Here is a 14,475-nt window from a genome sequence, read left to right as displayed (position 1 = left end):
ATAAACTGCAATGTGTAGGCCACACAGTCAGTGGCTGTGTGCTCTGCTCTGAGCTTATCCATAGTCTTTGATGCACAGCAGGTATGTCCTTGTGTGACTGGCTTGGAAGAAAAAATATCAATGGACGTTATGCCTTTCTCGTAATTTTTGTTCTCCTTCAGTTTTTCCCCACAAAGCAATTAGATATTTTCTGAATTCAGCCTTGTCATATAGCTGTACATATTCTGTCACCTTTTCTTTGTCTTTATGAATGCTGTGTTCACCAACATACTGCTTTGGAATTTATTCAGTATTCAGTACTGATGTGCTATAATCAGGAGCTTACTCAGTTTTTATTTTTTAAAGTTCTGTGTATTGGTGAAGATCCATGAGACTGTAGAGGCTTGGAAACAAAGAACATGGAGATAGGAAATTTCAGGATATATTTTATCTTAATATTTATTTTGTATACTGACTTAAATTCTCCTCTGCAACTTCTACCCCCACCCCCACCCCACCCCGAGTTATTTTTGTTGGATAGAAAAGAGTATATTGATTGATTGGAATATCCCCAAAAGTGCCCTGTGGCATTGGTAGCATGCATAGGGTGAATTACACCTAGCCACCATCCCAGCTCCTAGGACCTTCAAAAGTTTCTGTTTATCTCAAATGTGGAACTGATTTCCAGGAACGTGAATTGTCTCAAATCTGAGAGAGGCAGAACTGTAGACAACATTCTCTTCTCCGTTTCTGATATACTGTGCCTGTGCAGAATTGGTGTTGTAAAGGATCTTCATAAACGTGTACACTGTGTGGGATTTTAGGAAACAATCAGAAAACTAGTGACGGTAGAAGAGGGTCTGGAGTAGAAGCAACAGATCAGTACTGATAAACAGATTTATTATCTATGGATCATAGGTGGCAGTGCTAAATCATATATCTAATTATTAACATCTTTTCTTCCTTTACTGTTCTTTGTCAGTAGGCTTAAAAGATGCCTTTTTGAAGAATACGAAATATTCTGAAATACAATTATCTTTTTGAGATGTGGTTAAAATTCTTGGTATATTATTCAGAAGACCGTAAGTATTAATAGTAGCTTAAGATACACATCATGTATTTATAATGCATTATTTCACTTTCAGCATTGATCAATGTTTAATGTATAATTAGCAAGCATATTTAACAATCTACTAGGACGATGTTCTCTGTTGCATAACCATTGTGCTCATACCTCGCAAAATCCAGGGCAGAGGGAGGCCACAAGAGAAAGATTGTCATAACTGCACTGATGTTGTTCAACAAGCAGAGAGAATGTGTTGCTGGATTTCAGAGTGTAATATTTGTGTGTTGTATCAGTATCAAGTCAGTACTGGAAAGCAAATTAAAATGGAATATGCTATGTGGCTTTAGAATCTGAATGTCAGGAGCATATATCTGTGTTGCATAAGGGACATCTGGTTTTAAAATGAAACCCAGATGTTCTATAAAAATAACTGAAAATAGATCCTTGTTTTGTGTGTGTGTGTATTTTGTTGTCTTAAAATACCCTTTGGCAGCAGGTCTGGAAGGTCTAGAGGGATTTGTTGATACACACATGCCCACTCCCTTCATTTAGATTGCATACTTATAAATAAAGAAATTCACAGGCATAACAAGCTGTTCTTAGCTGTTTTGCTACTGCTCTACACCCAGAACCTTTAAGGAGTACTGTATAAATACCTACTAGAGCAGTGCTTGAGGACTTCAGCTACTCAGGTATGTAGTTTTTGAATATCTACAGAAGGAATAGATGAATGATTATAATAGGTAAATAAATGAACGCCATATGCTTTTGTTTCTTAACGAATTCTGAAAGTATAACCCTGTTTCAGAAGAATACTTGGTCTGCTCTCTTCACTAGTGAAAGGCTGGGCACTACTGCCTGGGACACATATTGGTACAACAGCTGTATGGTTAGTGTAGGTTTGAAACCCTGAAATACATACAGTATGCAACAGTTTCAAACAAATAAAATCTTGATGATACTCCTTATGTCATAGTGACTTTCTAGGTTGCTCTGAGAATACTTGAAGAGTTGATAATCTCATACAAACATCTGCAGTATAGCATGGCAGTCAGCTGTTCAAATGCAACAGTTAAGAGCTGTTTTAGTGAGCAAAAATACACTCTTGATGTATTTAAACACAATTTTCATATTACAAGCAATTAGAGTAAGTTGTTTATGGAGAAAATGAAAAGCGTCTGCAAGTCAAACATGATAATTTTATCTCTTGAAATAGAATTCAAATAAAATGACATTGTAGCTAATAATAATTGTGAAATATCATCATTCTTTTAATTCCAGCTGGCCAAATGTTTGGTTGCTGGATGTTTTTCAGTGCAAATACTTGCTTAGCTATGTGAAATTTTGAAACAGCTGCAATAAAGGCTTGAAGATGCTGTAGTAATCCCTCATCAGCCCATCAGAGCACTCACTCTCTGAGGTCACTATTTATCAAACCACAACACTTTAAGGCCTTTTTTATTTTTTTTAAATTTTCCACACATGTTGAAAATAATCTTCTGGCTGCAGTTGTAACCTCTAGTGTTTCTCATAGGAATTGTTAAGAGGTAAAAAGTGCTGTATTGTCACTGAGTACAAATGTGGAGTAAGAGTCTCCTGTAAAAGGAATATCAGAGAGGTGGTGTTCAGAACTAGATACTGCTGTGTGCATAGGAAGAATCACAAGCATCACTGACAGCAGCAGCTGTAGCAATTAGCCAATTAAACAGCTTTTATTGATGATCTGTGATAGCTAATAAACTTTTAACAACCTACAAAACACCCCATGGATCAATCTTATGATCCAGCCTATTAACAGGCTGGATTATAACCAATACTTATTAATTCTAACTAACATTATTGTTTGGAAATGGGAGGAATAATTGGACTGTATGCCAAATGTAAGAGTGGGGACACTGTTCCAAACAAATTCTGGTAGTTTAGGGAGTATTTATAGTTTACTTCAGCAGATAAAGCAGGCTCTTTGAAAAGCAGGGTTTGGGGGCATCTTCTTAGCCTTCCATGTAAATGAGACTTTCAGTTCTGGAGTCACAGCACAGTCACAGAAAAGCTGATAAAGTCAGGCATGTTTAGAGGGGTGTTGTCTATAGTTCCACATGACACAAAGCCATCTTTAGGGGAAACGTCATGCAAACACACAGTAAGCTTAAGTAACTTCAGTAACTACTTGCCTGGTACTATATTTTTATCTGATTGGCTGAATGATACTTTTCTCACCCAAAACGGTTATTTAATGTTGCACAGTGATTTTGGACTTTTTAAGGATAAACAAATAGAAGGCTAATGGGGAGATACTTAAGGATTAATAAGTTGTAGAAAGTAAAATGTGAAAAGTTTTAAAATACCATAAATAGTAAAGAACTCAAAGTATTTAATCAGCCTGTTACAGGCTAAATTGACTGGGATTCCTAGAATTCCAAGTGGGTGACTGATACAAGATGTAACTGTGAATTCTGGTGAGGTTCTTGCCAAATTTCTAGTGTCAACATTAATAGTTTACATTTTTTAATTTCTGATGTCACATTTACTTGTAGTTAGTCCAGCACTGTTATTTCAGTGATGCCGCTACTGAAATGTCAGTTCAGCTTGTTTTTGAGGAAAATTGCTGTGATCCATCTGTGTACATGAATGTAAATCTAATTATGCACTTAAAGATGGAAAATAATTTTGGTTAATTTATGTTGTCTATTTAGCTCTATGTACAAAACCCACCTGCTTAATGTAACATAAATCCTATACATTAAGAGTTCAAACATTAAATTCTTGCATGGAAATGTAGGCTTCATATATAATATGCAATGTCTTTAACACAGAGTTGGGTTTTTGTCCTGGAGGGGTTTTCCTTTATATTCCTCATTGGCACAGCATTCTAATGGAAATTTTCTGCACCAAAAATAACTGATAATCTCAGAGTATTTTTGTAAATATTTGCTTAAACGCTTTGTAAATATTTGTTACAGTCTGCAAATATTTAAAGTTGGCACTAAAAATGTTTATAGGTATAGCTACCAGAGAAAAAACTTCCAGTATGAAGTATGTGGAAGATACTGTTAACACAAAAAGAGAGCTCACCAGGATGAGAGAGTGTGCAAGAAAATAATTGTATCTATAACCATCTTGGCAGCAAAAAATCTTCACTTGGGCTACAGTTGTTGCTAGAAAGTTACCTCTGGTTTCTTGACAGTGAGTTAACTGACAGAATAAATAAATAAATAAATAAATACTAAGAAAAGTTGGCTGTGAGAGCTGTTAGTACATCAGCTTCAGACTGACTTACAGGATGAACCGAACCAATAGAGTTCCCTGTACAGTTTCATTTTGCAGTTCGTCTTACCAGATATTCGTGATACTTACAGGAAAATCAAAGTTTATATTCTCTGGGACTTCCTTGATAATGGAGCCAAGAAAACAAACATGTCACTTCAGCTAGAAAAAGAAATATATAAAGTGCAAAATAATAAATGTCTATGCGTTTCTTATGGTTTTACTTTCTCCACTAAGTATTATTTGACGTTAACATCAGAGCCTTTAAGAAATCATTATTTCTCTCCAGTACATAGTTTTTATTCTGCTTAAAAAAATAATTGTCTTTTTGCTATTTTCTCCCCAAAGAGCTATTGTATGGCCCCTCCTTTTGTAATCCTTTATCTCTTTTGGTGTCTCTTTCCCAGACAGCCTTGCTTGGGAATCAAAATTCTTTCGTATATTTAAAGCCTGTTATAATTTAAACATAAAGTTAGTTTTGTCTTGTGTTGTGAGCCCTCCTCTATTGTGAGGGCTCACTACACAAGCCAGTAGTGAGTCTATTCCTTTTGAATAGCTGGTCAGTAAATTATTCTTTATTGTGGCTGACCTGGGAGAGTAGATGCTACTCTGATAGTGACTTGTGGTGTGTGTACCCTGAGGCAGTAAGTCATACAAAATTTTCATCACCTTAAGCAAAATTCCTTACTTAGTGACATTCTCTGAATTGTCAGAGATAGTTGATGGAAATACATCATGAAGAAATGATATTTAAATGATTTATTGGGGGGGGGAGGGGGAGGCGGAGGGGGGAGTGTTTGTTCTATGACCTGTACTGCAGAAGTAATGAGGAAATGTTCTGAAAAGCTTATTGTGATGTTGCTTTTGGATAAAACATGGATGGAATAGCAATGCCAAGGCTTGTTAACAAAAGTGAGAACAATACACTATTTGCAAGGAGATGGATGTGAAAGAAGCAAATCTTAGAATGGGTTGGGTTGGAAGGGACCTTAGAGATCATCTAGTTCCCACCCCCTGCCATGGGCAGGCACACCCTCCACCAGCCCAGGTTGCCCAAAGCCCATCCAACCTGGCCTTGAACACTGCCAGGGAGGGCACAGCCACAGCTTCCCTGGACAACCTGTGCCCAGTGACTGTTGTTACAGTTTTTGCAACTTTTTTTTTCCTTTGATATTGTTGTTTGGTTTGGAGGTTTTTTGAGGGGGAGGAGGGGCTGTGAGCAGCCATCCTGGTATATCATGAGTAGATGAAGTCCCAGCAGTAGCACTGTCAGCATTCCTGTGATGTGGAAGTTAGGGAGAAGATGCCTGGGAGTGTTGTGTGACCATACTGAGAGAGAGAAGGAGAGTGTGACTGATGTCTTTTTCCTCAGATTTAATGACTTGTTAGTGTTACAGAACCCACATATAAATGACCGATCAGGGCTTATTTGCTTTTAAGGTGTTTGTCAACATAATTTTATGGTGTATTTCTTCTAAAAAGCAACTGTTATACCCAATTTGAAAACCCTTGTTCCTTTTAAGTGTATTATACAATCAAGTTGGCAGATTATATAATTCTATTTCTAAATGTTTTTCTAAATATTTTAAAATTGACATGCTTACTTAGATTTACCTTGAAGTTTGGTATGACTCTTGGCAAGGTTTATGCACAAAATCAGCACTTGTTGGAATACAACTCAGTATTTCATCTTCTCTTTCCTAGTTCCTCCCCAGCCCTCAAACTTTTCTGGTGATTGACAGGTTCTATTAGTGCTTGTTCCCATACAGAGATTAAGCCATGACTAATGGAAGTGTGCCCCAGACATTTTCATTTCGTAGATGTGTTCTTCATCTGCTACAGTGGCACCTAGGTGCCCCATGGGAAAACAAAACTGAAATAGGTGCTCAGACCGAGATGGGTTTTACATTCACCTGGCTTGATTGCAGGAAGTAACAGGCAAAGTAATACAAACGATTTCTGATTTGTTATTTATTTTTTGGTTCAAGGAGATGTGTAGCAGACAATGGCATTTGGTAGAGATGGGTCAGTATCATTAACTGTGACTCTTACCTGAATATTGCTTTAGAGTTTGTTAGAATTTACTTGATTCATATTAAAGGCTTCCAAGCACCAGAATTGGGAGCTGCATCCAGAATACTTCATAAAACAAGTGAAACAGTTTATTGCTTGTAGTTCGTGTTTTTTGTCATCCTTTCTTAGCAATTTCTAATACTCTGGCAGCTTTTGAGTGCTAGACTGATGCTAACAGAGAACTACCTATAGAAACATCAAGGTCATTTTTCTGGGTGATAACAACTTACTCAGAACCAATATTTACTCTTCTCATAGTTATTATTTTGCATTTATTGGCATCAGATTTTGGTTGCCATTTTACTGCCACGTAGTTCATTGCTCTGAACTTCTGTAACTTGTTTCAGTCAAATTTGGTTTTAATTGGCTATGAATATTTTATATCATCAGCAAATTTTGCACCCTTGCTAATTGCTCCTTTTGCAGATTTTCATGAATATAGATTGAACTCCAAAGGTCACAACACAGATTTTTGTGAAATGCTGTAGCTTACTTTGTTCTGTTTTAAAACCAACCACTTACTATTGCCAGATAAAAAGTCCGTATGTCTACTAATTTGAGCCTTGTTCAGTGCAGAAATATGGATTCCTATGGGTATCTTCTTTCCATCTTGACAAGGTTTGAAGTCAGGAAAAGAAACACGCTTCCGAGATCAGAAATACAAAATTATGTCAAAAAGTTAGTGCAACAGCTGTTCTGTCTTTCAGCATCACTATGCCCAATGTTACTGGCAGTCTGTCTTTCCACTGCCCTTAGTGAGATCTATATGCCTTTGTCATTTGGTCACAGATTGGTCTCCTTCTGCTGAAGTAGTTTTTACCTTCCAATTTTGTGATTTTACTTGCTCACAATTAAATCCAAATACCAGGCTTTGCTCCCATTTACCTCCGGACAGAAAATGAATAGCAGAAGACTGTACGGGCTGATGGGCCCACACCTCACAGTTCTCTGTAAACGTGCCTGTTTGGGTGCTGAACCTGGGAGTGCCCAGGTCTTGCAAAATACTTGTGCAGCTCTTCCCTGTGTATTGGAGAGACTCTACCCACCAGTCATAGCTTTGCCATACTTGTTGTTGTTCCATTTTTCCAAGTAAAATGGAATTTGTTGTTCCTTCTGTAGACTGCAGGTTAACCTGTAACTGGAAGTGCCTGGATGATGTGCAGGTACTTCCCAGCATTCTGCTGCCAGCAAAAGCAAGTGACAGACAAGCTTTTGAGTTTGAAACACCTTCACTCCTCCTCAAGCTTGGCATCTGAGAAGGACATAAACGCCATCAATCTTGGAATTAATGAATTCTTTCATGAGTGAATAATGCATAAACCCAGCTCTTACTGCCACCAACAATCCACGTTGTTTTGTAATGAAATATGCATTTCTTTTATATTTGAAAAATGTGAAGTACATTCATTTTATGGGTAGTGCAAAATTTATGATCATCTTAATTATTCATTTCAATGCTGTTTTAAGATTGCAGGTATATTTAAATGATGTGAGAGATGACCAGACTGTCCCTTTACCAACCCTTGAAATAAAATAGCATATAGGTTTGGAACTTCTAGGCCTGAGCTGTCTCTTTTCCCAGTCACTTTACATATGAGCTCTAGAGTCTGCAAGCCAGGTTACATAAAAGCATTTGGGCACTTAGTTCTTACTGAAGTCTTCTGTCACAAAGGATCATAATAAAAATGAAACCTGTAAAAATGTTTGAGGATCTGTGCTTCACCACCTACAGGGCAGTTCTCAGTAGGTTAAGAGGATCAGACCTAGCGTGCAAGTTTGTGTTGCTATGCCAGGTCAAAATCAGAGATAGAAACTTTGTATTTTTATTTCTTGGCCTTGCATATGTACTATTATAGTCAGTATTTTGTTTATGGGTTTTGATGGTGAGAATTTTTTTTAAAAAGAATGTTTATTTTCGTAATTGATATGGAAGAATATAAGTTTAGATATATGAGAAAAAAGTAATAAATCATGATTTATCAGATCTGGATTGTTCCATCCAAATCCTAAACAAGAATAGCCATCTCCTGATTTTGACTCTTATATGAGCTCAGCTCTAGGTCCTATAATTCTGTTTTGTGCAATTTATATGCTTTACAAGTTGTATTTCATGATGACTTACTAAACAGGACACTCTAAAGAATATTTGTACTGACTACCATTTTGAGAAATTGGGATGAAGACATGAATGTTTGTTTTTAATAGGGTTTTGGGAGAAATCCTCAAGTATGTCCTTCAGACAGTGTTTCTAAATGTTTCAATTTAAAATACTTTATTGCTCCCTGGCTTTTGCAAACCTGTACAGTTGTAGATTTCTTTTTTCACTTATTACTTTACATCTGATTTTATTGAACAAAGAAATATAAATCAATAATCTTTCTCCTTTTTTTCTTAAAAATTTTTGTAATGTTCCTTTCACTCAATGTACTGTCACTGTAGGAAGGGAGCTGCCCAGTATTTTGATGAATAGAGTTCAAATGCAGCAACTAATGCTGCCACAGAATGAGTATTTAACAAAGTGTAACCAGTAGATTACAGTGTGCCCTCCCAAGTAGTTTATTATTTCCTCTGAAAACGTGTTTAAATTCACCCATTGTCCTGTCTGACACATCAGTCTTAGCAGACCACATATTTACTTTTACAAGGTCCTCTTCTGCATTTGGCCGGTTCAGCTAGGGTGTGTTCCGTAAATTACTTAACTCTCTTTGCTCACAGGCCTCAGCAGGATGGCCAATACCATAATGCATCAGCATTTTCTTTAATGTATATAATGTTCAGTTAGTGAATTAAAGCTGAGTTTGATATTCAATGCATAATTAATATCTTGGGGGCCACTCTGAGGTTCTGTAACAAGGCTCTTGCTGTCCAATTCTATTTTACATCATCTGGGAGACTTCCTTCCCTCATCTGTGAAAGTGGGCCAAAGCAGACCTCTTTGCTGTTCAACTCCAGCAGTGAAAGGCTTGATCAACAACTGGCAGGTGTTTTGAGAATGCTAATTTTAGAGATTCTCTAGTTGACTGTTGGTTGCCAAAGAAAAACTGAAAAGCTTTGCAATTATCAAGTATCTTACTGTAAAGAATTACCTGGATTGTGAAATAAAAATCCTCCTGTTTCCAGTCCGATGTCCCCAGGAGTAACTTGTATCCATTACCTGTCATGTTTTCCATATGACTCCTTGTCACAAGGAAGTCTCTATCATCTTTGCAGTCCCTCTTTAAATACTACAACATGTTAATAAGGTCTCCATTAATCTTTCTTTTCTCAAGGTTGAACAAACCTAGGTCTCAGCCTTTCCTCAGATGTCACGCTTCCCCATCCTTTGGCTATCTCTGTCCCCCTTCTCTGGACCTTCTCTAGCCTGTCCTCCCCATCTTTCTTGTATAGCAGGAGTCACAACGGAACACAGTATTCCAATTGTGGGAGCACTGAGTGGGATAACGGCTTCTTCATCTCTCCTGGTGATGCCCTTGTTGATGCAATCCAGAATCTTGTTGGCTTTTTTTGCTGCTGAAACACTTCACGTGTATCGTGGATGAAAAATGTTAATTGAGTGGTCAGTTCCTTTATTTTTTAATAATTGTATTAAAATTGTGGATTTAACCTTCAGGAAAGTAATCGTTTCCCCAATACAGACCCACCAATTTTTACAGTGGCAGGCATCTGTTTCTTTGATTTTGAATACATGGTTCTTGCTGGTGACATAAGTCAACATCTCTGCCTTTTCCTCCAGGTGGAAGATGAGATGCTCAGAAGGTTAATTGGATAATGCTAGTGAGGCATTTGGAAGATGCCAGTGCATTATGAAAATAAGAATTATTTCACCTGTCCTTGAAAATAGCTAAGGAAATCTTTGACAAATAATTGTTCACACTTCTCAGTTTTTCCTGATTTTTTAGAAAAGTCTGGAATGGATGAAGTAGTCTTTAGGTACCTGCAAAATGTATTTTATAATATTTTCTTCCTGAACAAAGTTTACTTCTATTTTGCATTATGAAAAAACATCTTCTTAATGACTGTCTAACCAGGTTAGCTTGCATGATAAATCAAAACAGCAAGGTTCATTTAGCCTCCATAATGCTTTGGAACACATAAATTATGGAAGTTATTAGTATGTTTTGCATACAGTGATTGCATAGTTGTATTAAAATACACTATCATTGCAGTTAAAGTTAAGCAGTCAATTAGTCCAGTTTAAGATGTGCTGAAGTTAAATTCTGTCTTAGCTTGCATTAAGGAAAATCCTCACTTCAGCTCTTTTCGGAAAAAGATGTAAGGCCCCAGTTTCAATTTTTCAGTGCTGTCCCATGCATAGAAATTCTTTCATATGTAAAGACTGTATTCTTCATTGTATGTGGGGGTAGAGTGGAATGCCATCAATAGTAGCATCCTGCAGTCTTAACAGATCTCACCTCTGCGATGTGACTTTCCATTCTTGATTACTGAGTGTGTTGTTTTCTTAGTATCTGTGAAGATCAAACTGAGCAGCAGATCACATAGTTTTCTATCCCCCTTTGAAAATACTTGAGACGCCATGGGCAGGGACTCCCTCTGCCAGACTATATCTTTGAGTTTCCTTAAATGTTACTAAAATGTGTTTAGAGTTAGCTAAATGCTTTCGGAAGTATTTGTGGAACCAAATCCAAGTATCTGAGTTCTTCTAACACTGACTAGCAGAGGAGCAGAGGTAGGTTCTGCCTGTTTGTTCCACAGGAAAGAGAGTTGTGGTTGTTCTGATGCTGGCAAAATGGTATATGTGTGTGGTTTACTGAAGCACTTGTGAGTCTTGGTTTGGCTCACAGATTGGTTTGACTTGCTAAAGACGTCATAAGGAAGGAAGGTTTGGTGGTGAAGGTGTGTATCAGATATCAGTCGAGTTGTTTTATTCTGTTATGTTTGAGTTTGTGGTTAATGACAGATAATACAGTTACAAAATTCTAATGATTTCTGTCTATTTTGATTATTGGAGCTGGACATTTTAAAGAACTAGTTTAGCCACTGGGTAAAAACAAACACAAATACCTTGTCTTAACTTTAATTTTGAGTATTCAGTAGCTCAAAGGAAAACTTTTATATGTTACTTTTATTTCATAATAAACAATGTAGATCTATTTGCTAGAATGAAACAATATCCCTGGTTCTCCGAAGCTTGTGTTTTGTTTTCTGTACTCAGAATTATAGAACTAATTCTTTATGGAATTAAGTTTCTATATCTGTAAGAATTGAGCACCTTTCTGAATTCCTTTGGAATTACTCATCCTTTCATTGTGTTAAAAAGAAAATCTGAGTGACTGACCAAATTCAAATAGCAAACAGTTTAATTTGTGTTAGCTGTAAGCTAGAGCAAAGTCCTCCCAAAGTTACACAGTGTTCTAATATAATATACTTCCATAAAACTGCCCTTCTGTTAACTTGGTAACTTTTTGACTTCTACTTTTCCTCTGTGACCCATCATCCTTTTGGGGGACACCCAATGAAGATTATCTGGAATCATGTAAATAAACATAAAGTGTTTATAGAATTTTCTGATAGTTGTCTTATATTGGGTTTTTTGGACAACTGCTAATGCTGTTGCATTATTTCTGAAGAAGTATTTATACATCACAGCATGTTATTTGCTGCCCTTGTAGGGAGAAGACACTGTTCTATTACACAAAATCCCCACAGCTACTGATTATTGGTATTGCTTTCATCTAGCTTAATTTATAACACTATCTCAGACTTCTGTCATACAGAGAACTTGTTGCCAGATAGATTCTTTATTCTAATCCGTAGCCTTCCCACCTCTATCTTAATTGCTTAATGTTTATGCATCGTCCTGAAGTGTGAAATGCTGTGACAATTTGATGGTACTATGAATTCTGTCATCAGTCTTCGATTCAATATGTTCTTATTTTATTGTGGGCACAAAATAGTAAATTACAACAAGGATGATAGGTTTGAAAGTGGGGGTGCAGTTCAAAACTCTTCTGACATGAGAGGAGGATCTGTAATAACTTCCAGTCAAGTTCATTGAATTATGTTGTTATAGCAACTGGTTAGGCTAGTCCATACTTAAAATATCTTATGTCAAATAATTAGTAGTTCTTAATTGTATTTTATTGCAAAAGAGGCAAGTAATTAAAGAGGTTCTTGCAGTGGTTATGGGGCCAGAAAGGGTCAGAAACTACTTGTAATTGGAATATGAATTGTGAATGTGAATTAAGAGGTCTGTTCATTCCCAGGATCCCCAAAAGTATCCAGCATATTTGAATTGCTGTTGCTTGCTCGGAAATATTAATGGATAAAAATTACTTCTTGGCCACACTTGTTTCTTCCGCACCTTGGTTTTGGGTTTTTTTAGTCAGCTTAAGAAACCTATAACATATATAATGTATTTAGACCTTTCCTGATACCCATTTAGACAAATGGCCCAATAAAATCTATTTTGGCTTTTTCAATGTGTTTCCCTGTATTTTGGCTGTCAGTCCTGTGTGCTGCAGGTTCTTTTGTTTTTCCTCCTGGTTTGGTCTTCTCCATGGAAACTCAGCATTTGATCAAAGACACCTATCATCATAATCTACAAATGTGGAGCTTTCAGGGGAAAAAGCATAATATTTGGGACTTCAAGATGGCAAGTGTCAAAATCAGTCAGAACTAGTTCAACTGATCCCAGTTATGGGATCAGAGCTTTTTGAAATGTCAAGAACATTAATTTTTTCCATCATCTGAGGAGGTAATTTTTATTTCTCTTCAGAATTCCTGGATTTGATTCACCAACCACTTTTTGATGCTGAGTATGGAATTTTGTTACCCAGCAGTAATAGTTCTTTGCTTAAAGATAAAAGTGTTCCATCCTGAAGGGGAATATTTACATACAGCAATATTGACCTTTATTGCAATAGCTGCAATGGAAGATGAAAGAGGAACAGATGACAGCTCTCCTCCTTATGTGAAGATAAGCACAATTAAAATAACATCCAGCAAAAGCCTTACCAATCCCAAACATGGGTCAGTGAGACTTTCAGTTGGAAACTTTTTCATGTAATGCAAGAACTGTGTTATTCATGTTCTGGCATTATAGGGCTTTGCGGTTTAACAGTTGACAGTCCCATCTGTTTCTCTTCATTGTCTAGCTTTGTTATCATCCTCTTTTTATGTTTTCTTTACTCAACAAGGTCATTCATACCTCGTTTCTGTGCATATGACTGTAAGAGGAGCTTCTATTATGATGTATGTTCAGTACAGGGCGTCATTCCCAGGTGACAGCTCTGCCTATGCTTTTGAAATGGCTTTTTGCAATGAAAAGCAAGTCTTTACTTCTCCCCTCAGGTATGCCTTAAGGTAGAGAAGTTGACTTATTTGTGGCAATTAATGTATTCAGTATCCTGCCAGACTTAATTCAATGTAATTCATTTTTATAATCAAAACAATAAAATGCTTTTCTTGACCCTTTGGAAAAAGCAATGTTCATTGATGGGATCGGAAGAAGAAAGGAAAATTATTATCTTTTTTCCCCAATGGTTGTTTCTAGACTGTTCTTTAAAAAATATCCCAAAACAAACCCCATGCAAAACAAATACGAAAAAACCCACAAAACCCAAACAAACAAATAAAAAAAGGGACATTGTTTCTTCACAGAATCACAAGGCTGTGAAAGACCTTTAAAGATCATCAAGTCCAAGCAATCCCATCCTAAGCTAAACCATTTCCCTAAGTACCTCGTCTAGCCTTTTTTTAAACACATCCAGGAAAGGTGACACAACCACCTCCCTGGGCAGCATGTTCCATATTGTATCAGTCTCTTTTTCAAGATGCTTTTAGTAATTAGTGCCTTGCAAGATTTTTTTGCCCTTTAATTTTGCTTTGGATTGAACTTCTTTTATGTGACTATCACAGTTTTTGTTAACATTAGTTTATTTACATTTACAGTGAGTATTTAAAGGGCATTCTTTTTCTATTAATTACACAGCTGTACTGGTGATTACTCTGTGCTGGATGAATTGTGTAGGGAATGCAAAGCGATAGTATAGTGAAGTGTTATTGCGATTTAATATATATGCATATGGAACCGCTTTAGATACATAAATGTCTTACTGTTTTACCTTTGACAG

The 14,475-nt window shown here is 36.7% G+C and overlaps 1 protein-coding gene across 1 annotated transcript in view; it reads left to right on the top strand.

The window, feature by feature from the left end:
* Positions 1-14,475, top strand: part of CHID1 (chitinase domain containing 1) — a gene marked incomplete at its 5' end in the record, with an annotated part of 101,861 nt that overhangs the window by 69,717 nt on the left and 17,669 nt on the right. The gene's annotated exons all lie outside the window — the stretch shown is intronic.

This window comes from Gallinula chloropus (genome assembly GCF_964237585.1).
Source record: "Gallinula chloropus genome assembly, chromosome: 4".
NCBI classification, from domain to species: domain Eukaryota; kingdom Metazoa; phylum Chordata; class Aves; order Gruiformes; family Rallidae; genus Gallinula; species Gallinula chloropus.
Note: the sequence above shows the minus strand (reverse complement) of the source record. Positions and strands in the feature narration are given on the sequence as shown.